The 24,419-nt window shown below is 35.3% G+C and overlaps 1 long non-coding RNA gene across 1 annotated transcript in view; it reads left to right on the forward strand.

The window, feature by feature from the left end:
- The window catches only part of LOC120499288, a 27,362-nt gene extending 10,380 nt beyond the window's left edge, over positions 1-16,982 (forward strand). Inside the window, exon 2 of the long non-coding RNA XR_005626840.1 lies at positions 15,116-16,982. This is a non-coding gene — a long non-coding RNA (uncharacterized LOC120499288). The remainder of the gene's footprint in view (positions 1-15,115) is intronic.
- Positions 16,983-24,419: the final 7,437 nt, after the last annotated feature.

Raw genomic sequence — 24,419 nt, forward strand, 5'->3', positions numbered from 1 at the left:
GGGGGCGGGGGCGCGGCCCCCGCGGCCGGCAGGTGCCGGAACCCGCTCCGCGCCCCGCGCCCCGCTGGCCGCGGCAGCATCCCCTCCGCGGGAGGTGCCCGGCTTTCCCAGCCAGCCTACCTGCCCTTGTTCGTCTGGGGCAGGAGGAGGGGTTTGGAGTCTGGCTCTTCTTGCTATTTTCTTTTTTTCCTCCTTTGCCCCCCAGACTTTCTTTATTTTTTCTTATTAAATTTTTTTTTTAATCCCTTTTCCCTTGCTGTGTCCTGATTGTCTGGAGTGGGATCTAGATGAGGGATCCCCCCTGGCGAAGTCACTCATGTGCTGCTGGCTGTGACACATGCTACGTGTGTCGCCTTTGTATGGTCCTGGTTGGGCCACATGCACTTAGCCTGCAGTTTAAGGATTTGCTTTCGTGTGTGTAGTGAGTGCTGGAATAAAACAGGATTTCAAAGGGTACCACTAGAGTTGACATTTCAGGCCTGCTCTGGGTTTTATATAAACCTTAACCAGAGGAAACGATTGTTCCAGGTTAAATGGCCCTAAACTTTCCTTTGTTTCATTAATTGGGATCTTCTGTTTAGTTCTTGTGACAATTCTTTTAAAGAAGGCAGAGGAATAAATCTAATTCATTAATTTCTTCCATACTGACTGAAAGATTTTTGCTGTTTTACACATGGCTGGAGTTATGTTTAGACTTACTTCTTGTCTTTAGGTTCACACATGAAGCGAACAGAGGGGGCTTGATCCTGCCAGTCCCTTCTCGAGTGAGTAAAACGTAGGTCTGTCTCGTTGTTAGCAACTCTCACTACCATCAGGGCCTCTGTTTGGTGTGATATCTGATAAAATGATTTTACCTATTCCAGGCACCCATAAGGCTACCCAAAACAAATGTTGTCAAAACATGCTATATGTTTTTTAGCTAAGCCTCTACTAACTTTAACTTTCTTCTTTACTTAAATGTGCTTGAGGGAGGAATGATAGCTTTTACGTTAAATGTTTCATAGTACTGACAGAGGCACAAATGGAAATTAATATTTTTTACAGTTTCAGAGAAAATACTATGCACAAACGAGGCAAACAATATAATCCAGAAGTCTTATTAATTAAAACCCAATGTAGGAGTGTACATTTTACAAATATTTGCCGGGGAACTTGGACTCTTAAATTCTGTCAATATCTCCATCACCTCAGAAATTATTGCTCACCTATATCCACAGTGACCCCAAATTGTCAGAGAGAAAGCCTGCCAGTTGTAAATCCACACGGGGCTACAACAGGATTGCAATTTATTATAAAGCAGAAATGTTACTGAAGGCAAAATTGGTGCCTATTCCCAAGTCCACACCTGAAAGGAACACATTTTCCAGAAATAAAGATGTTACAAAGGATTGTTTAATATTTTTTTCCATGAGATAGCACCATCATATTAGGTAGACTATATTTTTTCTGGGTTTTAACCAACTGTGAATGTTTTTTAAAAAATTGTTTAAAAATAACAGGGACAACTGAAATTCAATACCACCTTGAAAAGATTAAAATATTTACTTAGGCTGCAGACTTTGTGCATGACAGTACATTATAGAATAGTCAGGATAGAGAGCTACTTTTTCCTTCTTTCCCCAAAAGGTTCTAGCTTGGTATAATATTCTTGCTTCCCACTGGAATGATGTTAATGAGTGCAAAAAATATTCTTGATGTAATGTAAAAGAGGAAATGAAGGACTATTATAAAACTAAATTTAAAAGTATGCTTTAATACTCTGAAAAACAAATACAGAATAATGTATTTTGCAGGGAGATCTTATATGCCATTTGGAAAGAGCTTTTTTTAAACAAGTGTGTCTGTACATTCCTTCAGATAAAAGTGTGAATACTGTGGTTAAAATCATAGGATTTTTGATTTATATTTTTACTTATTTTTATGAGAAAATGTTTGCAATATAAGATATGCATAAACAAATTCAAAGAGCATCTGAAATTTATTCATAAATTAAAAAATTTAAAATGCTACTGATTATGAAGAAGCGTTTGTAAAACTCCTAATTCCTAAAATAAATTTGTGAATCTAAAAAGGTGCTAACCTGCATACACAATGTAGACAACTTTCCCCTTTCAATTAATTTCTACTGTCAGGAGGAACTAAAATGAAAACACAAAAAGGATTTCACTCTTTTTCTCCTTAAGCTCTTTTAAAATTATCTCTTCACAGAGACATCCTGAGAAATTAGAAGTACCATAGGAATCAGTATTTCTACCAAATAATTATTTTGAAAATGAATTTATATGCCATTTTCCTTTGTTTCTTTCAGTAGGTAATAGTGAGTATTGTCACCAGTAAAAAGGGAATAAAAACTAAGACTAAAACCTGCTGTAAGGCAACAAATAGGTGCTTCTATATTTACAGTAAAATATTTTTATTTTCTTTTAATAGGAAGCCTTCATAAATTATTAAATCACATGATCACGTTAACAATGGAGTTAAGCACAAGCAGGTAAAATGCTATTTTCTGTGTAAGATTCATACTTGAACCCCTCAGATGCTTCATACCTCTTTTCTACGTATTCTTTCATTAACATAACATTATTCAAACTTTTATTCTGAGACTATTATAATGAGTAAAACATATTTGTCTGTGTGTTTGTATTCACCAACACACAGAATGAACTGATCTGTTCCTGGTTCACACAAAAATACTTGTATATATTTATAAATTTAAAAGCATACGAAGGTCTGCTCAGTGTTTGGTTTTGGCACAGTAATTAAGGTGTCAGGATTCAGATATGCTTTAGTGCTGAACATTCAAAATTTAGCATTAGAGCCTCTGGTTCATCTACAACAGGATGGATACTGTGTTTATAGAGTTCATTTTTGACCTTACCTGAGTAAGTACTTTAAGTTAAAGTATGAGATGCACCTAGAGGGGTAATACATTGAGTTTAATAGGAAGACAGTTAATAACCTTTTTTCATCCTCATGCACTATCAATCATGGCTGTCACCAGTCTGCTGAATCAAAGCAAAAGTGTTCTTCACAGATGACTGATTAGAAACGCAAAATCACAAGATCCATCTTCATGGTCACTTTTATTATAGTCATTTTTAAACTGACAGCAACCTGCTCAGTTTCAGCAGACTGGGCATCACAAATAGTGTCACTCAGTGCAGCTAAGCATGAGAAGATGTTGGCTGGATTATACTTAAAAATAATTAGGCCCAAAGCCTTTTGTGGAAGCAAGAAAAAGGATTTTTGTGGTTCTAGCCCCATCTTTTCAACACCAGCAGTAGCCTATGCTTTTACAGTAGGTTACTATTGGAAAATATTTTCATCCTTCCACTCTTCAAGTGAATAAATCAGTTTTTGTGGCCATTGGATACTTTTTGTAGGTAATGTGACCAGTGAGTTTTGATAGAAGCCCCTGTAAGCAGAGGCTTAACATTGCATACTGCTATTTATACAGTGCTGTGATGAACTGCTGGTTTCCAGCCTTCTGAGGAATATTACAAAAGCTAATTACCTTGTTAACTAGATTTGTTTCAATAACACTGTCTCCTGTTCAAATAAACTAGTGAACAGTTCAACGGTTTAAGGTTATTTATAAATTGAATGGGCTTCAGCAAATTTAAAATCAAAATGGTGTAGGTGAGAGGGGGAGGGAGAGAAAGGGAGAGAAGGAACGCTGGTACTGCAAGTTGTGATCTGTTCTTGTGTGCTTCTGGAATACAGTGAAATCTAATGTAAGTAAATGTATTAAGTAATGCTGAAAAATAAAAGCTGGTTTGTTTGGAGGTTTTTTGTTTGATTAGTTTTTGGGGTTTTTTTAAGAAATATAAGTTGCTATTGCCTCTAAAGGGTGCTTTTCCTGTGTGAAAACTATAAGATTGGTTCTTTAATGTAAATAAAATCCTTTCCCTCTACTTAACTCTGCTTAACATGAGGGAGAAAATAATAGATTCTGATTTGGAATTTTGATTCAAGGACTGTTGGAGTGAGAAGACAGCCAAGACTAATTTTTAAATTAGGTGGAAGCTAAATAGGCCTCCCTCAAAACTCTTCAAATCTTTACTGGTTTTTAAAATTTAAATTCCACTTCATCTTGTGAACACAAAATAACATATTGAACCAGCCGAGCATCGTTTCAGAGTTATCTTTAGAATTGCAGTGCAATTGTACATCTGGTTTGCCACTTAACTTTAACCCCCAAAAGGTATTCTTAACAGTATGCCTGATTTGTGTAGCTGTGATTCCTTTCATATAGCTCATAGGACTCTAAGTTCCATATATCTAAAACTTTCCTTTAAAACACATTTGGTAACTATGAGTGATTTCAGTGGGCTGCAGTGTCGGACCTTTCTTGCAGTGCCCCTTCCCATCCTTCTCTCTCAAACTGGAGGGCAGGACTTCGGTCAAATAGGGCTCTTCCAAAAGGAAATGCCCTTCATTTCCACCCTCAGACCTCACTCTTGCTTTTAGCACCTGGCTATAAACACACACAGAGAGTCAGTGGTGACTGACTCACACTCAGTGGTGATGAAATGTTTCCCTACACAAGCATGCGAGCACACACAACAAGCACGCTACATACATGTTCTTAACACTGACATGCAATCACTGCTGCCTGGAGAGGTATGCTGAAACATGAATACCAAGCTAATCATGTCAGGAGAATATCTTTATTTAAAGTATCTTTAATAGTTTTGTGATATTTCCAGGTAGTAAAGGGACTGAAGAAGGAAAGCAGGAAGCAGAGGAGGCAGTTTTACGTCCAGCTGAGATCCACGTGCCCTGCAAACAGTTTGATTCCCCTCTTTGCCCCAGTTAATCCTTATCTTAAGGATATAATTAGCATTGAGAATATGGTCCCATATAGAAACTCCATGTTTTTTGAAGTGGTTTTAATATGCATCTATATTTTCTGATGAAAAATTGATACACTAATGCTGACTGACATCTGTCTAAAAATCAGAGACTAAGTATATCTGAATTTAAATTTCTGAGCATTAATCAAAACCTTATCAAGCAAAGAAACTAGCAATGTCTACTGATAAATAATAATATTTTAATAATTATGCTTTTGGGGGAGGACAACATTTTTTCCCTATTATATATTTTAAATGCTATATTCTAGACATAATTGGCTAAACAAAGTTGTCTCTAAATTATTCCTGTGCACTTTTCTGTGTAGTAAGAACATATTATAAAGAAATCTTGAGATCTGGAAGTGTAACAATCTGCATTAAAAAGAAAATAATGGGCTATAAATGCTTTCTAGTTTCAGGTACAAAAGTTGTTCTTTCTCCCAGATATTAAAATAACACTAATCAACTTCCTAGGTTTGTTTTCTACCCGGTTACCATTTTAAGACATTATGGAAAAGGTGATCACTATAGCTTAACTTAAGCACATAGTAAATACATGCATCTCAAAAAATGAGCATAAAAGAATGAGGAATGGTAAGAAATTTTGTAGGGTTTTTTTTCCTGCCACAATGAAAGGAGACACAGTTAATAATTACTAAAATATTTTTATTACCTTAAGGAAACAGCTACGTCAAACTGACTTTGTAAACTTTTGGAATGCATATGTTGTTTTACTCTATATGCTGCATCTTCCCCAAATGTATTGTTTGTTGTATGCTTATTTCACTTGCTTGTCTGGAATATTTATTACATATTAGTATATAGAACAGAGTTAACTTTAAAAGGATAGGATTTTTAGAAATTAACTTTGAATTAACTATTTTTCTGACTACAATTCTATCTATCAATCCTCATAAGACATGACTGTAGTAAGTACTAACTTAGTATTGAGGAAATGTTGCAGTAGAACAATTATGTTTAAGTACTGAATGCATATAAATATTTTGTAAGATTTACCAAGATATAATTAATATAATAAATAAGTAAAGGAATTTGCATCTCCTTTAGTGATTACTAATGTAATTGATGGGAAAAATACTTAATGTGTAGGTACATGCATGGAAGACAGCAGCTGAAATACAGTGTAACTTTTATCTTAAAAAAGCAGATCTACCCAAGTAAGTAAGTAAGTCAAACAGTACCTGGAAGGTTTATCTTTCCAAGTACACTTAGCATATATAGATCCATGAAAAGTACCCATCAAATCCTCCAACAGCAAAGCAGAGCACTGCAGACAAGAAGACCAGGAATTCTCATACCACACCTGCCTTTTTCTGCTTGAATATGCAGCTATTTCTGTCCTTGCTGCTTTTTAGTTTTTTTCCTCTTTGGTTTCTGAAATGTTTCTTGTAGCAACTTAAAAGGAGGAAAAAGATTTCCTATGAGCATCAGGTTGCAATAAATGTGTGTATGTGAGAGGGAGTGTGTGTGCATACAAAGATGTATCAGGAAGGCCAGGCTGGTCATCTTTCAGCATCTGTCTCCTACCTGGGGCTCAGAACCTCAGCTTTCAAGGGAAAAGAGCAGGGAGCAGAGGTCATGCAAAACATTTCTATTTATATATTAAAATTACCGGTATTTAGAATGAAGATACTGTCTGATATCAATATTCCCAGTTGCTCACTAGGCAGACAATTTTTACCTTCTCTCAAAAGGTATCGGTACTTCTGCGTATCAGTAAGTCCAGATGATTGCTCATCAGGACTTCAAAAGGATTCTGCATTTTTCCTCTGCATTTTGTAAAATATTGACCACATAATATGAAGTGGGGATTTCTTTTTGTCGCCTTTTTATTCATATTTTTTTTAATCTTTATACTCCCAGACCTCTTTTTATTTTCTGCCACCTGCAAAATATAATAGCCACAAATCCTTGCATGTTGTCTTTGAAACTATGCTTTATAAGAGCAATACTTTATAGGAAAGATGTAAATATTTCTTTGCCAAATATGCCAAAACCAAGTGTTTTTCTTCCAACAATTAGAAACAATACCTATTTATGTACTACTGCTGAAGGATGCCCATTGAAGCTTTAATATAAACTTCATGGATATGCTGAATACAGTAAAACAAGTGTGTCTATTACAGATTGAAAATGAGAAGAGCTGTCTTATTTCTCAAGTAACAGATTCAGGGAAAAGCACATATACTTTATTTTTCATCAATCTTTTTTCTGTGGTCTAAATCATAGTTTAGATCATAGTCTGTTATGCTAAAAGGAAAAGATTATTTTTGTATAAATGTCCATCTAGGATTTTGGAACCCTGCTGTGGAATGCAAAAGGGGTAAAAAAATCCCCCAAATTTCTTTGAATAGTTTAGGTGCTACAGTAGCGATTTTTTTTTCTTTTAATATTTGATCTATGATCTTTCTTTGTAGCTGTATTTAGGCTCTGTTTTCATTTTTGTAAAGCACAGGTTTTCTTTTTTTGTAAGCTGTTCTCCCATAGTGCATCTTAGTTTAATTCATTCTTAGCAAAAGAAACACCCAGGTTCAATCTGGAGACCTCCTTCCAACATAATTTAGCTAGACCTTTTCTTAGTAAAGGTTTTCTGGTTTTCATTTTCACTTCATATTCTCAAATAAAAGATCCTTTGTTGTCTACCATTTGATTGGACTTAATGAAAAACACTCCATTTTAACTTAACAGTATTTCCCTTTGAATTTATTATATTTAAGAACACTGTCAAAAATCAAGCATTTAATCTCAGGTTTTTATACTTAAAATTATATTGCTATCATATGGTTCAATGAGGTGATGTAGAAAATATATTGAATAGATTTCAAAAAGAAAAGTGAAAAACTAGCCTCATTTTAATATGAAACTAAACACTATGGCTAATGTGCAGATTGGGTATGGTAGTTGACTTTAAAGACTACCATGTGACAGGGTGCCAACAGCTGAATTGTGCAGTATTGACTAAATGAGGTTCACTGATTTGTATTGAGGCTAATATCTTCTTTAAACAATTCCGTGTAAATTGTGCGTATAAAGTCATTGGAAGCTATTTCTCAGGACAGCCTCGCTGGCTAGCTACCTGCTGGAGTGAGGAAGATAATCAATAGAAAGAAATAGAGCTGAGCATGAGACTAGGAAGCTTCAGAGCAGTTAGTGCTGATAAAAGTAGATGATGTCAATATTTGGGAATAACACAACTCTAGGATAACAGACAAAAGAGAAGTGCATATGTTGTAGAGTGTTCAAACAGGGGCAGAATTAATGCATAAGTGGCAGATGTTGCCCCAGGCTGCAAAAAGACATTATTTATTCCAGCTATTGTTAAATTCCTAGCGATACACCACTGCTCTATATAGTATATTAAAATTATATCTGGCAATGAGGGAGCTGGAATATTTTTTACATGAGTCAAAATTCTCAGATATAAATAAGTGGATGAACTCTGTTGACACAGAGCCTTTTCCACACATCTCCTTGACCTCATAAGGACGAGCCTCTGTCAGAACAGAATCTTGCAACAAAAATGCTCAGTGGTCTCTAATTAAATGAATATTTAGAACTAATATTTAAAAGAGTAACAAAACCAAAATGTAATGGAACATTTTACCAGAAATCAATTCTTTGCTTGTAAAGATGTTGACATCCTTGAGTCCACCCTCTTCCCCCTCCCTTTTTCTTGTGTTTAAGGATTATTGAAACGAAAAATTCCCAATGCTCATTCAAATTTATAATATGGTGAATGTTTTTAGCCATGGTGTCTTTATTGGTAGTGAAATATTGGTATATTTTTGCTAATTTAATAGTAGAAATCAGTTTTCCTCATGCTGTCAGACGATGAATTTTTGTTCTTCTATGCTGATCTCTCTGTTGATGTATTATGACATAGTCTGTCAACATGAACAGATACGTGAAAGGGAGATTGGGTGACTGAGACATGCAACCTGAATATGGCTCCTCTTCAATTTTAAGTGTATTATCATGTTTGGATACAGTCAGTAGAAACGTATGATATTTTTTTTCCTCTAAAGAAAGCTATTATTTTGATGTAATTTAAGCAAAAGAAAAACAGGTGGACTATGACAAGGTCCTAAAAGAAGAATGAATGAGGTAACTCCAAAACATATGCATGTGAACTTAAAAAACTTTCACTTATAAGTTATAGCTCTTTAAACCTAACATTTGTGAAACACAAAAGTTTTTGTGTAAGAAGAACCAATCCAGGCTTATCTGATTATTAAATGTTGCTATCTTTTCTTAAAAAAAAAATTAAATAATTCTACAAGCTTTACATGGTTTGTTGTCACAGATGTTTTTATTGTTTGGTGTTAGATATCTGGATTACATCAAGTAGGTGATTACTATGTCAGCTAAAAAGGTCAAGTTCCCTACTTTTTATTTCAAACCGTCATAAAGAAACCTTTCTATAATGACACTTGTCTATACTGCAGATCTCCCTCTAGTCATTTTAAAAAAGCTTGAATCTGATACATTGCTTAACATGAGAGAATTTAATATTTTGATAGTTAATAGTGCCAATATTCATGCTTAAGAGAAATACATGTGTACTGAAATAATTAATTTTTTCAAAGCAAATTTCTTATCAAAAGATAATATTTTATAATTAAAAATACACAATTTACTGCAATAAAAGTTGTTACCATTAGAGTGATGGGCCATAAAAACCTTCTTATATATTTATTTCAGGTTGCTTTCTTTAGTTGTCTGATGTGGCATCATTCCATCTTAAAATTACAAGAATTCATAAGGTTGCTGTCTAATACTTAACTCTACGGAAATCTTCTTTTCAAATAAGCATGCATTTTGATTTGGGACATAGTCAAAAACCTTTAAAGATATATACATCAACTAATTTGTTAATCTTGTGCCACTTTTAGCATTTGTCACACATATAGACCAGGAAATTGGCTCCATCTCATTCTAGCTCTGTGTTGAATTAAAAACCTCTACTGCAAAGAAGAGCATGATGTGGGGAAAGAATAAATTTAGTTCTTTCCTTAGTAATGCACATATATTTCCATACATTTCACATCCTAAGGGAGCCTGTGAATGCATTCAATAAATACAAAACTGTAATTCCAGGAAAAGAGAATTTTTATATTATAAATTTCACATAGTACTTTGTTCTTAAAAGATCTGAAATTACAAACATCATTATGTTTTTTTATTCTTTTACAAAATACAGGAAAAGAAATGGAAAGGTATTGAATTTTAGGGTCATCAGTATTTCTGAGGGTATTAGTTGACTTGAAACAAAAAATATATATTCTGCAATGGCACTTGTAAATTAAAAAAATTGTGTCCAGCCCAACTAGTTCTACCTTATGTATACTGAAATCAAAATCATATATGTAAGCATTTATATCAAACGATTGCCTATCTTCACCTTATATATTAAGGTCAGTGAAAAGAGCAGTTTATGGATAAAGGGCAATAATAAAGGGGTAGCCTTTAAACATGATTAGTTGGTGTCTATTAAAGATGTGTTAAAATGAAATATATACTGCAGGGGAAGGAAATTACTAACTCCTTCTAGGATGATGGACTTACTATATGTGTATTTCACTATACCTTTAAAATATTTGTGAATTTGACTGCATTCTGAGGAGACAGAGCAATGTGGTAGATTTATGAGGGTCTGACGGACACAGGGCTAGGAAAGATTATGGCATACTTGTTTAGAAAAACTGAGAACTGAAGGTTCCTGATTTACACTGACATATATCTAGATGAAACCATAGTTTGCAAATTGCCTAGAGGAGTTATCTTTTATTAAGTGTTTGATGGGTACAGAAATGTACCTATCTATTCTATAACAGTCTAGGAATACCAACGCAATATTGCAAATACAATTTTAATATTTTTAGATTTTCTTAAATATTTTCATTTTTATGGTCACCTCACCCAACCCTGTGCTGAGCTCCTGTGCCTACCTAACAAGCCATATGGTTAGAGTTTTGTTGCTTTGTTTTGAATTCTTGAGATAGCATTGTGCTGAAATGTTCCCTGCGCTGCAGGAGTAGGAGAGATCAAACCACAGCTTAGGCACTTTTTACCTTTTTCAACAGCTTACCAACATATTTGACACTTTCTATATCTTAACAGTTAGAAAAAGGTGTTAAAAACCCCAACATTCACAATTAATGCATTTCCAAAGGCTTTCAAGTTCGTGACCACATTGTGATGCCATTACAAATGTTTAGTTTGAAATTAGGCAAGGAGTAACAGACAAAGCATGCAGTTTTACCAAGCACTGTAAGATTTCTTGCAAAGAAAGCCTGAAAGATGGGTAAGTTTTCTACTCAGATCAGCTTTCCTTGTTTTATTCTGACTGATGCAAGGTAGATGACTTGTCTAGGAGGAGGTGGGGGGCAGGTTGGCTTTGCACTACAATTTTTAGTACATTAATTTCCTCTTCCTTGAGGAGATGCTACTTATTTTAAATCATTATTATCATAGGGAAAATCTGTATTAGTCACTGCAATCCTACTCTCATAATTCATATTTTATTAATGCAATTAAAATTGTTGTTTACCAATGCTTTAGCAACAAAATTATAAATTTAATATCAATTTAAGAATGGATGATAATATGCATCCGAGTTCTGTCAGCATTTTTTCAAGCCAGGTGAATGCATTATACAAATATTAGCCAATACTTCACATAACAATCTACCTATTAAATGGGAAGTTTTGTCAAGCTTATATGTGCAGTTTGTCACCAATTATATATATAAATTTTTTTTCTACAAAAATGTGGAAACAGCATTAAAATATTTTAAAGATTTCACAGGCTTCTAATAATGACATAGTACACACTATCTGTTAGTGTAAGCTTTTGATCAGCAACAGAGAAAATAAAGTTTATGACCAGACAACTATTTATATTTTTATTATGAATATATGTTCTATGCATTTAACAAAGTTTTTCTGTGTTGTAGCATTGTATGAAGAGCCGTACATTTGTGATAAGCCACATGCCCTGACCCATTTTCATCAGTAACTTGCATGGTTTTCTTAAATCATTAACTTATCAGATCTGGGTAGGGATGTCTGGATCTTTCTGGATGTTTGTATAGCACCTAGCATAATATAATGTGTACTGGAATATAAGGAAATAATTGGCACTTGTTAGTTATAAGCAGCACTTGTTAGCATAGGCTTTCTAGCATGCCAACAAGCAATTAACCTCAGCATCAGTCAATCACCTTTTCCTAGTTAACTCGCATTACACTTTGAGGACAGCTGCCATCTTCTCGTGGAAAAATACATGTAACTGTGTCCCTGAGTGTCATGTGAGTTTCAGACCAGTGTAACTTTATTCTATCCAAAAGAGTTAGAGCTTTCTAAATAGTACGGTAATCAAGAAAATTATTTTTCTTCCATGACTGTAAATTAGGAGTAAGTGCACCTAATTCATTGGTGCTGCATCTGTTTAAAACTGTGGCACCGAAATTGGAATCAATCTTTCTTTTCTGTACCTAAGAGGTGAAAGTGTAGTACTGTACATAAGTCAATCAATGCAATGATGTTGCTTAGCAATGTAAATGCAAAAGAGTAGATTGCTGATGCCAAGAAATTTGCACCCACATATTGCACCTGTCAGTAAATGGAAGTTTGCATTGCAACTGCACCGCAGTGTGGAATTAATGCCCTAATTAGAGACTTCTTCATCTCTATTAGATATGCCTGACAAGACAATATGGTTTTTTTTAACACCTCATCATTGCTATGGGTGGCAGGAGAACTAGCTTTTTTTATTTTTTCCTCTTTTTATTTGTATGTTTGGGTTTTTTTAAGACATAGCAAATGCTTTAAATCAGTTTTTGATAGGAGTAGATGACCAGAAAAAAGTTTCTGTGTGCTATTTGGGTAGAAGAGAGAGGTTGACAGGGGGTTAATAAAACTGTTTTTTCCCATTTCCCTACATGTAAGCGTGATTTTCTTGGAAGAAAGTTATGGAAGAACTGAACTGTGATTTAAAGCACGTCATTTTATTTCAAGAGCAGGAAGCAACTTCCATAAATGACAACTTTTTTTCTTTTGATAACTCCAGTAAAATACAGAGATGACACCTGTATGAAGCATTATTTTTAGAAAGAGGGACTGGGACACTTCTTCTCCCTTGACTATCAAAATGACATATAAATATCATTTCTTTTACTTTTTCTGTGAGTTTTGTGACTTGTGCCTTGGTGTGTGACTGCGATGTGCTTTTTTTGTTGACAGATGTGAATAAGGTATAGAGAGTACTAAATAAAAGCCTGCCTGGTCCAAATAGGCAGCAATATGCAGCACAACTTAAGGGAAAACAAACAAACAAAAATCCAAACCAAACCAAAAACTCCAACCAATAACAAAAACTCCCCACAAAAGAAAACCAAACCCAACCAACCAACAAACCACAAAAAGAAGAAAAAAAAAAAAAAAAAAAAAAAAGAAAAAAAGAAAAGAGATTCACTGTAGACTTATTTCTTCCTGATCAGTACATTAGGGAATAAACTGAAAAATATGGAGTACTTTTCCAGTGAGTGATGAAAACAAAAGAAGGAGAGACTTGAGGCCTGTAAGGTATTTTAACACTGTTTTTAAGAGTTTTACATGTTCAGTTCTGAATAAATCTTTCAATTGTGAATTGCAGTCTACCCAGCTCAGGTAAGAAAACCATAGAATAGGAGTTTCTTTTTTGTTTTACAGAAGTTTAGTTATTATTGCTTAACATTTTCCATGTTTTGCTGACAGAAATTCTTTGGGGAATGTTTAAAGAATGGACTTTTTAGTGGATTTCTTTGGGGTATTCTTTTCAAATAGTCACTGTTGAAATCATCCTGAGGCATATTTGGATCTTAAGTCACTTTATACTGTATTAAGTCACCGTGTAAAGTTCCTACTAGTAGCTGGGAATTACCTTAGTGATATTAGCCACTTTTCAAATACAAAATCATGTATTGGTGAAAAAGTTCTATGACAGTAAAATATAACTAGGTTTAACTTGGTTGTAGATAATGTCTTCTTCTAACTGTATCTTTGTTATCTACAACTACAATTTTCATCTCGCCTGAATCTTCTGATCACTTTATTTGGTACCAGAATTTACAGTCCCAGAGCAATCCCCACTCTTTTTGATGAGTCACATATTTAAATTTGTTGGGTACACCCTGGCTGAGTTGAGCAAGGAGTGGCCCCACAAGCAGCTTCACTGGCAGCTCTGAAGGAGCAGTAGCCTCCATCTGGGCTGTGACATTGAGCTAGAACAGACTGAAACTGCTTCCTTTAGTAGCTGGCACTGTTATGTTAGAAAGCACAGCCAAGCTGTACTTATACAAAGTATAAACCCATGCCAATGCAGGAACACAAGATACTGCGGATTCATGAAGCAACTTTTTCTTTTTTAAATGTTACATAAACCTCATGGTGCAACTGAGGTAGAATAGGAAGCTATAGGAAGCTATTTTTCATGTGTAACTATTACGTGCCTCAGGACAGCAAAACGCTTTTGACTATATTTCTGCTTAAACTATTTAGGAGACTACTGGAAAAGTTCTTAAAAGGAAACTGGATTATTTGGATTAAACTATTTTTTAGTTGTCTGATAATTATGTAAGAACATGAAGAAATGTAAGGGGAAGTAGAACTATGTAAAGCAGAAGGAAGTGTACTCACTGGTAAAAATGAGGTGAGAAAATGTTATGTTTTGGTATAAAACATGTTTCCTGGTAGTACTTTTGCTGAAATCAGCATTATGAAGCAGACCTATGATGATAATTAGTTATGTAAACTCATAATGCAAACTTGTAGTGCGTTGCAAGCCTGGTAAATTTGTTAACTTTGTTTTTTTTAGACTAACTGGTGATTTTACTCATATTTAAAATGATAGATACAGGGAGAATAGGACAATTCTTTCTTTGTTTTGACTCAATAGCTGTTCTACTGCCTTTTTGCCTAGTGAGTCAGAGAATCATTTTGGCCATTTAACTTGTACCTGAAGTATGTTCATGTAGTGCAACATAGTTTTGCCTCTTGGTTATTAAGACCAGCCATAAAAATCCATTTTAAATGGTGACTTAAGAAATGTATCCTTGTCAATAAACATGAATTTGTAGCCTTAGTCATCTTTGATGACTAAAATATATGGTTGCAAAACATGAAATGGTATTAATTATTCAGTCTAAGTGCTCTATTCTGATACTTTTTTGTACTTATACACACATTTTCTTTTCCTAGGTATCTTTTTAGTGCTGAAATGGACACACTAATTGTGAACCACGTGGTAAGGAGCTCCTTCTAAAATATGCAGTAGCCCATTTACTGGAATTTAACAGGCTGTGTACTTTAAAGCCTCTCTTGCCTGTAATCATGTGAACAATGCTTGCAAGTCACAATGCCAGCTTGAGATCCAGCTCAGCACGGAACAGCAGCCCTGGAACAGCCCCCACCACTGGGCAAGGGACAGAAAGGAGATGGTGACCTGCAGCAGGATGAGAGATCTCACTTACCAGGATTTGCTCACGGTTTTGCTTCTGGCAACTAACATTTCCATTCTTCTCAAAGCTTCTGCATCTGTGTCATCAGACAAAGCCCCATGAGTGGTGGCAGAGCAAACTGTAGCCTTCATTTTCAAGTTCGAAGAGAAAAAATTATTTACATGTCAAAATTCCAGAACTGGCTGTTCAGAGGTCACTCTTTGTTGCCCTCTGCTATGAACCATTAAGGTTTTCCAAAGCTCTAAAAGAAATGGGACATAGTCTGGGGCAGAAAAATCTTATTGTTTTAAATTTGCTTAAGTCTGAATACATTGCATTATATGATTTTTGTCCTACCACACTAACAAGAAAGATGGGATGTTTCTGTCATTGCTTGCATGAATGACTACTTAAATTGAGCTTGCAGGACAAATGTTTGACCCTTCTTAAGTTTTGTTTTAAACTGAAGGATATCTTTTAATTGATTAGGACTTTATACTATTTTTAAAGGAAAATTATTGATTCATGCAATGAATTTTACTGTTTTATCAGCCTTCCACCTCAGTATTTATATATATGTTTGGTTACAAATTTAGGTAACTGTTTAACTACATGTTTTAACGTTGCCCTGCCTTTCTTCTTCCCTTTCCTGTTTAAGACAGGTTTTTCTGAATCAAATCCTTGAATTTAGTGACGATTAGTACAATTTCCAGACATATCAGCAAGAGTTTCTGTACTAAGTGTGGGAATGTCGATGTTAAGTGGAAGCACAAGTAATGACCTTTTTTTCCATGCACAAAGGAAGCACTAAGACATCAAGGTTATCCAACAGAAATTAATAAATGCAGCCTGGAAAGTTATTATTTTTCCAAACTGTGAGAGGATCTCTGAAATAATAAAGATAACATACAACAAAAACCTGGAGAAATTGTCTAATTGTCTAATTTTCTTAAAAAATAATAGGAAACAAAAAAAGGGCATTTCACAGTGAAGAAAATCTTCAGGCGGGGGAAAAAAAGATTTGTTTGGCAGAGTGTTAGGGTAGCTTGAAAGAAAAATCCAGGGCCTGTTTGCTGCTACTTCAGAAGTGTCTTGGGCATTTAATCTTAGTTGCCCTGTCTGCAAATAGAAGATGATAATGCCCTTTTTGCAGTGTTGTACAGTCTCTAGAAGTTTCACAATGGAAGAAAGAAGTGTTTCATAGGGTATTTAAAATTGCCTGTTGGACCTCCTGTTTTTAAAATAAAAGTTGAGACTACACATCCTGGAGGAGATGGGTCTCTAGGGCAGTGTAGACAATGTTAAGTAGGGTGGTTATTTGTTTCGCTTTTTAGTTAACAGACTGATTTTTGGTATCCTCTCTGGAACATGCAGGTCTCTGGAGCCTGATAGAAATGAGGTTTTCTGGGAATAAAAGAGGCTTCTTTAGGAGATCCTTTCACCATCAGAATTCTGTCATCCTCACAAAAACTTGAAATTAGTATGGCCCATATCTTAGTATTCCAGCTACTAAACTTTCAGCAACATTTTGTCTGGCTAACATCTTAAATGCCATGGCTTTCCCATTAGATAAGCAGGCTGATTTCATTACTATTTCTTGACAGAACAAGATTAAAAAAAAAAAAAAAGGACTTGTGAATCTCCTGTACAGTATTTTGGTGACAGAAACAGAACTGTTGTTGTATGGCTGTACATATTTTATGATACAGAAAAGGAAATTAACAGGAAATTAGTGGACTCTGTAGAAAACCTATGTAAATATAAAATACATCAAGCCAATGGCATCTCCACAGTTTATTCTGGCAGTACTAATCATGTTTATTCTGACAACAGGCAAGGAGTGTGCCTAGGGTGGTGTCTCCTGACCCCTGCCCCATGCTGCCAGCCTTTAGCTCTGCTCTCGTGTGGCTGTTGTCACCACAGAGCTTGCAATGGGACTGTGCAGATTTGTCTTCTGGCATATCCTATACCTTGACCCTGAGTGTAGCTCCGTGCTCTAGCAGTCAGTCTTAAAATGTGTTCTGGCCTGGAGCAAGGGCCCAAGTTTATAAGGCTAGAGATATAAGAAGCTCCATAGTTTGACTCCTGTCTGAAACTTTCAGCATTTATGGTAGGAAAGGCAATTAACAAAGCAGACACAGAATTAGGATGTTTTATCATAGTATCAAAAGTAAGAATGCAACATTTTTCTGTTTAGGTTATCAGTGAAGGGACAACAGTGTCTGTTACCTGCAATTTTGCCAGTGGTAAGTGCCAGCTAAGAGCTGAAGCACAGGTGTATGAAATGCTTGTTATTTATCACTGACATGCTCACAAGGTGCCACTAAATGTACCATGTTCTACTATAATAGAAGAAACCATAATTACTGGATGATAAAAATGGATGTGTTATAATTGTTGGTGAATGAAAGACTCAAAAAGAGATTAACCTTTGATAACAATTTGTAATCTGTCTTTAATTAAATACAGAGTGATTTAAATAAATAGGAGCATCTTTAGGGCTTATGTTTTAATTGTGAAAATGACTAATTTGTGCATGTCGTTATTTCAAGTTGCTTTAACTGCATTACTTGCATAAGTTCAAGAAGTAGAATTTCATTCCATCTGGTGATTATTTACTTTCATTAATCATATAGTCAAAAAACATAGAATTAAAAATAATTAATAAAAACCTGGTTGAACCTAATAGAGAAATTTAGGTGACTATATATGGCCATATGGAACCTGAATATTTCGACACACTTCAAGAAATGAATAGAGAAAACAGACAGGGAGCTACAAATCCTGTGATTTCCTCAAAAAGCCTATTTTTCCTACTATTTCAACAGGTTTATCTATCAAGAGTAGATGTGTATATAAACTGCTTTTGGAGATATTTTTATTTTTTTTTAATAAATGTGTTATGTGGGCTACTGAGATGGTAGCTTCTTCCTCTCACTGCACTGTGAACCTCTAACCCAAGTTAAATACACAAGAAGACCTAGTATGTTAATTTAAGGATCAAAAACATGTTTCCAATTGGTTATATTTGGTCTGTCAGTAAAACACTTTTGCGCTTAAGGAGATGTGTGACTCACCTGAGGACGAGGCATGCTAAATCATTTACAGGTTGGGCACTTTCCAAATCATGAGTGCTATCATTCTGATACCCTTAAAAACCACTAAGTTGACTTGCAGACCATTACCCTCTAGCAGGAAATTACTCAGAAGCCTCACTAGATCAGCAGCAAGCCTGCAAGTGCACTTCTCTACAGTGGGACATGACCACCCTGTCTCCTGTCTTAGACATAAAAGCCATATGATAAATAATAATAACAATAACAAAACCAATAACAGTAAAAAATATCTAATATCTAATGAATAAAATGTCTTAATAATTTGGTATCTATCTAATACACTGAAATTCAGAATTATTAATGCTGGCAAAAAGTAGCAGACTGCACCCAACAAAGTGATTTTTGCTGTATTGTTACAGATGTTCCAACTATGCAAACAACAGGTTGCAATGCTATACTTTTAAAACTCCAGTGGTATGAGAATGTGCACATGTGCACAGCAGATCACTGGTTATTGCAGTAAAGGCAGTCCTTAATAATTTGGTATCTATCTAATATACTGAAATTCAGAATTATTAATGCTGACAAAAAGTAGCAGACTGCACCCCAACAAAGTGATTTTTGCTGTATTGTTACAGATGTTCCAACTATGCAAACAACAGGTTGCAATGCTATACTTTTAAAACTCCAGTGGTATGAGAATGTGCACATGTGCACAGCAGATCACTGGTTATTGCAGTAAAGGCAGTCTCTGCTTCTGCTATATATTTTCCCAACTGATATGCTCTTTTTTTTTTTTTTTTTGAGGTTGTCATATGGTATAACACTTTTACTAGTTGACTCCTCCCACTTTTTTTCAAACCACATCCTGATTTTTGGCCTCAGAAACTAAACATATGCACAACTTACAGAACAACACATGATATTGTTTCTGTATAACATCATACCAGCTGGGATATAAATTCTTACAGACAATTTTATGTGAATGAAAAATACCTACATTAAGACATTTTCCATAGTTGTGCAATACATACCACAGTAGAGCATATGGTTTAGAGTCAGAGATCCTCACTCAGAATTATAACAAAAGTCTCAAGTCAGGTCACAGATCTTCAGACAATGTAATTTTGAATAGGTCATCCTAATTTATTTCTATTTTATTTCTTTCTACTTCTCTTCTGTTTTGGATTTCTGAAATCCAAACTCAGCTAGTTTGTGGGCATGTTTAAGACATTTAAATTTTATCCATTTTATTCATTTGGTATCAAGTCAAATAAAATTATTATTTTACTAAGGAATAGGTAATTTATGATGAAATTTTAACTTGTATCATGATTTGAAGATATGCCAATAGGTATGATTCCTCATTTTTGGGCAATATATTTCATACTTATTTTCATTAGTAAAAAACTATTTTTTTCTGATTTTTTCAGTGTTGTTTATGTATGTATGTATGTATGTATGCATGTATGTATTTATTTATTTATTAATTTATTTGGGGCAATGGTGGAAGTGGTTGTCTGGTTGTTACATTCCAATTCAGGATAAAGAATCTGCATGTGAGGCCTTTTTCCCATGATCTATAAACTTTAACAAGTCATTCTCAGCCCTCCTTTTTGATAATCAAAGACACTGAGTTTATGCTTTCACAGCAAATAATTTTCTTCTGCTCTCAAATTAATTTTAAATGAAATTTTGTGAAGTCTCAATTTTTTTCCCACCATTATCATTAAAATATGGACAACAGATATGTGGGAATTATTCCAACAATTGCATCAGGATCCAAGGATTACACTCTGTTCACACAGCTTCATGGTGGGAGCTCATGTTGGGTTGCTGATCCACTATGGCCCCTAAATCCTTGTAGAGTCAAGGCACTCCATGTCACTGTACCCCATTTGGGGGGGGGGGAGGGGTGAAATACATTTGTATTATGTTTAACTACACATTCATGTCTCCTAAGATGCTAATTTCTTGCAATGGATCTAGCTGATAAAAAGATCTCCTCTTGCTTGGTTCCATAACAATGTACTCACCGAGGAATCTTTCTGTCATCCTCAGATCCTTAGCATGGTAATTTGTACTCACACCTCTGGGTCACTGCTGGGAATACTGAATAGCACTGGGCCTAGTAAAGGTGCCTGCTGGATACTATTAGAAACAATTAAATATTAATTTTCTTTTTAATGTATCTTTTGATGATCTGCTAGCCAGCTCTTGATTGAAATTGTGTACATTGATGCTACATAGCAGGCCTTTTATTTTCTTAATAAAATTATCTTTCAGCATTTACAAACTTTTATTATGCATTTATCGATCAAACAAAAAGAAGAAAAGCATCCAATGGGCAGGTCAAAAAAATGTGTTTGCCCCACATCAGACAAAACACTCAGGATTAATATTCTTCAATTTTCTCTGCACGTGCAACTTCATTTCAAAACATTTCATATATAAATAATACTGTTCATCTTTCAGAACTGGAAGGATTCTGACTCGCCTGACATATCTATCTCAGAATGTTTAAGGGCTTTCTGAATTTATTGAAACCACCTCTGAGAAGCTTACAGGACTGATGCCAGACACTGGTGCATGCACTTTTCTCAGTTGTATTGAAGATGTTTTGCCAACAGTTTGTGTCTCAGATTATGCTTTATAATTTGCAACAAAACTGAAATTAATAAAATTAAATAAATATTCTTAACTAATTCTCAATCCACCTTTTGGCAGACATACCTCGCTTTCATTTCTTTCTGTAAAAGCAGCAACACTGTATCTATTATGGTGACAGACAGAGGTACATCCAGAATCCTCCAAAAATTTAGTATTGTCATAGCTTTCCTCCTTCTCACCCCTCAGTATTTAATGTTAATGTGCCTGAAAGGTGTTTTCACTTTTCCAAGTAAAGAAAAAGAAGGGAGTAAACTTTAAAATGAGTCAACTAATTTAAAATGTCTCCCTTTCTTCCTTTGGACCCTTCTCTCTTCCAGAAGAATGTTCTGGTGAAATTTATTAGAAATTTCCAAGCAGTTTATTCTTTTTAAAGCAAATCTAAAGTTTTTGGATTTACTGGACTTTTCTGTCTTTGTGTAAGTTGAATATCACAGCTAATAGCACATGTAATAATTACATGTCGTTTTCTTCATCCTTTTTGTGCACTGCCAATCTGCAAAGGTGTCTCATTTCACACATCATTTGTGACGTCCTCTGGTAATGCCACATATTTTGGGGAATAGCTGGTGAATGTAGTTATAAATCTCCATTTTGAGATGTCTAGTTCCAGATTCTGGACCCAATTCTATAATTACTCAAAGCACAGAGTTCTTGGTGAAGTCAATGGCCCAACAAGACTATGCTCAGATCCCAAGAGAAGGAGTACAGGTAGCTACACTAAAGTTCAGGACTGTAGGATTTCCCAGTCCCTCAGCCAGGCTGCAGTGGCCACAGCCCAGTGTAGGAAAGAGGGTCCCCTGATTGTCTGCAGCTAGGGACCCATGGGGTCACTGCAACCGGAGGGAATTGGGGCTGCTGTGATACTCTGGACAGTCTGCCCACATCATGGAGAGAAAGCAAGCTATTCTCATGGTCCTATTCCACTCAAGAAAGCTACTACAAAGGAACACTGCTAATTCCTACTGAGGCAAAGCAACCACAATTCGACAGTGATCCAGACCTGACAGAGACAGCTTGTGAAATTGAAAAACAGGAATAAACCAAAAAGTACTATATGTGTCTGAGAAATCTTATCAAGCCTGGCAGAGATACTTATTGCTCACTGATGACTGAGAATCTCATTTTGCTCAGGGAGTAGTTGTGAGTTACTAATGGAGCAAAAATGTGGGGTGAGCAAAGAATGACAGTCTATGGCTGATTACTCTGATGTCATGCTTTGGGAAAAGCAGCCAGAAATGTGCAACTCATTCTGCTTTAGAATCAAAGGCACCTAATTACAATCTCATTTTGTTAAAACACAGTGCTAATGACTTGCTTGTGCAGTAGCTGGATAGCATATCAACTGCCATATAAGCTAAGTTTTTCCATTTTAACAATCCCAGTTATGGTATTTGACTGCCTGTGCTTTAACATTCACCAGTTGTTGCTGTGTGTCACTGGAGAGGAGGGATGCAGCAGTTTACACTAGGCAGTGAAAGTGAAAGGAATAACTGGCAGACAAACTTTCTGCTAAGATGTCCTCACTTTAGAAGAGCTGATTGAAATAACTTATACAAAATGGTCTGTTAAAAATCCAGCCATGTTTCTTCAGGTCAAAGATTAAATCCCATCCTCTCCTGTAATATCCTCTTTTAAATTTTTTGCAATCGGGGGTGGTTTTTTAATTTTTTTTTTTTTTTTTTTTTTTTTTTGCTGGCACTCAGCTGCTTGTCTCTTCGAATTTTTTCTTTCTATTTCAATTGTTTCTGTATGTTTTCTACAACTTAGGTACCATCTTCCAAAACTTTACTATGAAATGTATATATACACATCCTCAGAGCTCCTACTACTTGCAAAACCCTACTTGTGTTAAGAGTTGCTTCTATTATCTTCCAAGCATTCTTCTGAGAGTGAATGTATTGTTATATATGAATATGTTATGTATTGTTATATGTAACATATATATATATAAAATATATATATGTTCCCTATGTATTCCTTTACCCCAACAGATCCTGAATTAAGTATGTGCATGGGTGATATGCACTGACATTTGTTATTATTTGATCTTATTCTGTGACATCTTCAACAAAGTCTGCACATTTTAATCCATTAATTACAGTAAAGTCTGTTCTATTAAATATTTATCTGAAAGGAATTCTCTGAAAACACAGAAATGAAGACAAATTTCTTTGTAGCTCTGGGTTTTTGGGACACAATAAGGACAAACTTCATACCAAACCACATTTTTCACATGGCATTAAATGGCTTTAGATTTTGATAAGTTTGGTTTTCTCCTTTATGTCTGATGCAATCTATTACATGTGTAATTGTGTTTCTGAGTATGTTCTTTCTTCAAATGTGAATTGCATTAATTCTTTCACTGTGGTTGGTACTGTGACAGTGCCCATCCCTCTAAATCTATGTAACTGGTATTTTCTCCAGGTTCATAGTTCTTGTCTCTCCAGGTCTCTGCCACTTGTTTTAATAACCTTTCATATGAAGTAGTGTTACTGTAAGCTTTTGTGTCAAAAATCAGATACAATCTCAAGAAAACAATGTGGGTTTCAGGCTTTTCACACTCAGGTAATATTCAGAGGAGAAAAAGATCTGTAAATATTACTTTTAAGGAACATGGAGGCCAGCCAGAGTTGAAATAAGAGCCTTTCCAATGCATCCTGAAGAAGCAACAGGGGCAATAATAAAACCAAATTTCCCCCTGTAAAGAGAAACATTTTTGGAAGGATGGACTCATTAGCTATGTGGTGAGGGCCAAGTTATTTTCTATTTCCTTCTCATTACTTCTAGGCCATGACCATGTTCTAACTACATTCCAGATCAGAACACTACCTGGGAATATTAGTAAGCTGAAAAAGAAACCAGTAAAACAGTTATAGTCCCAACGTTAGTATGAAATTCAGGACCATGATCTTTTAACTGCACTGGTAAAAATTTATGTCAGTTGTAATTTTTGCTTCTTGGAGATGCCCAACATTGAAAGAGCTCTCCACAAGTTCACATTCAGTTCTGCTGAATTAAAAAATCAGGAAAAGGCATTGATGAGCTCAGTTTTCATGGGTTGCTTGGGGGGAGACAGTCAAGAAGCCAGCCCACTTCCCAATTTCTGCTAAGTCCTGTTTTGGGTGCAGGTTTACTCGTGTGATTTGGCACCAGTCACTAAGTTATTTGCCAGCTGTGTGTATTTAGTGTATCAGGTATCACTGCTGTCAACTCCTTTCCTCACTCTCCAAAGGAGAGTCTGCTGGTGACTAGACAGCAGAGGGATTCTCTAGCCTCTGTTCTCAGGAGCAGGGCAACAGAGCAAGGGCAAGCTACAACAGATTGTTGCTCTTACTCCTC

Source organism: Passer montanus, unplaced genomic scaffold (assembly GCF_014805655.1).
Source record: "Passer montanus isolate IOZ18808 unplaced genomic scaffold, ASM1480565v1 scaffold16, whole genome shotgun sequence".
Taxonomy (NCBI): domain Eukaryota; kingdom Metazoa; phylum Chordata; class Aves; order Passeriformes; family Passeridae; genus Passer; species Passer montanus.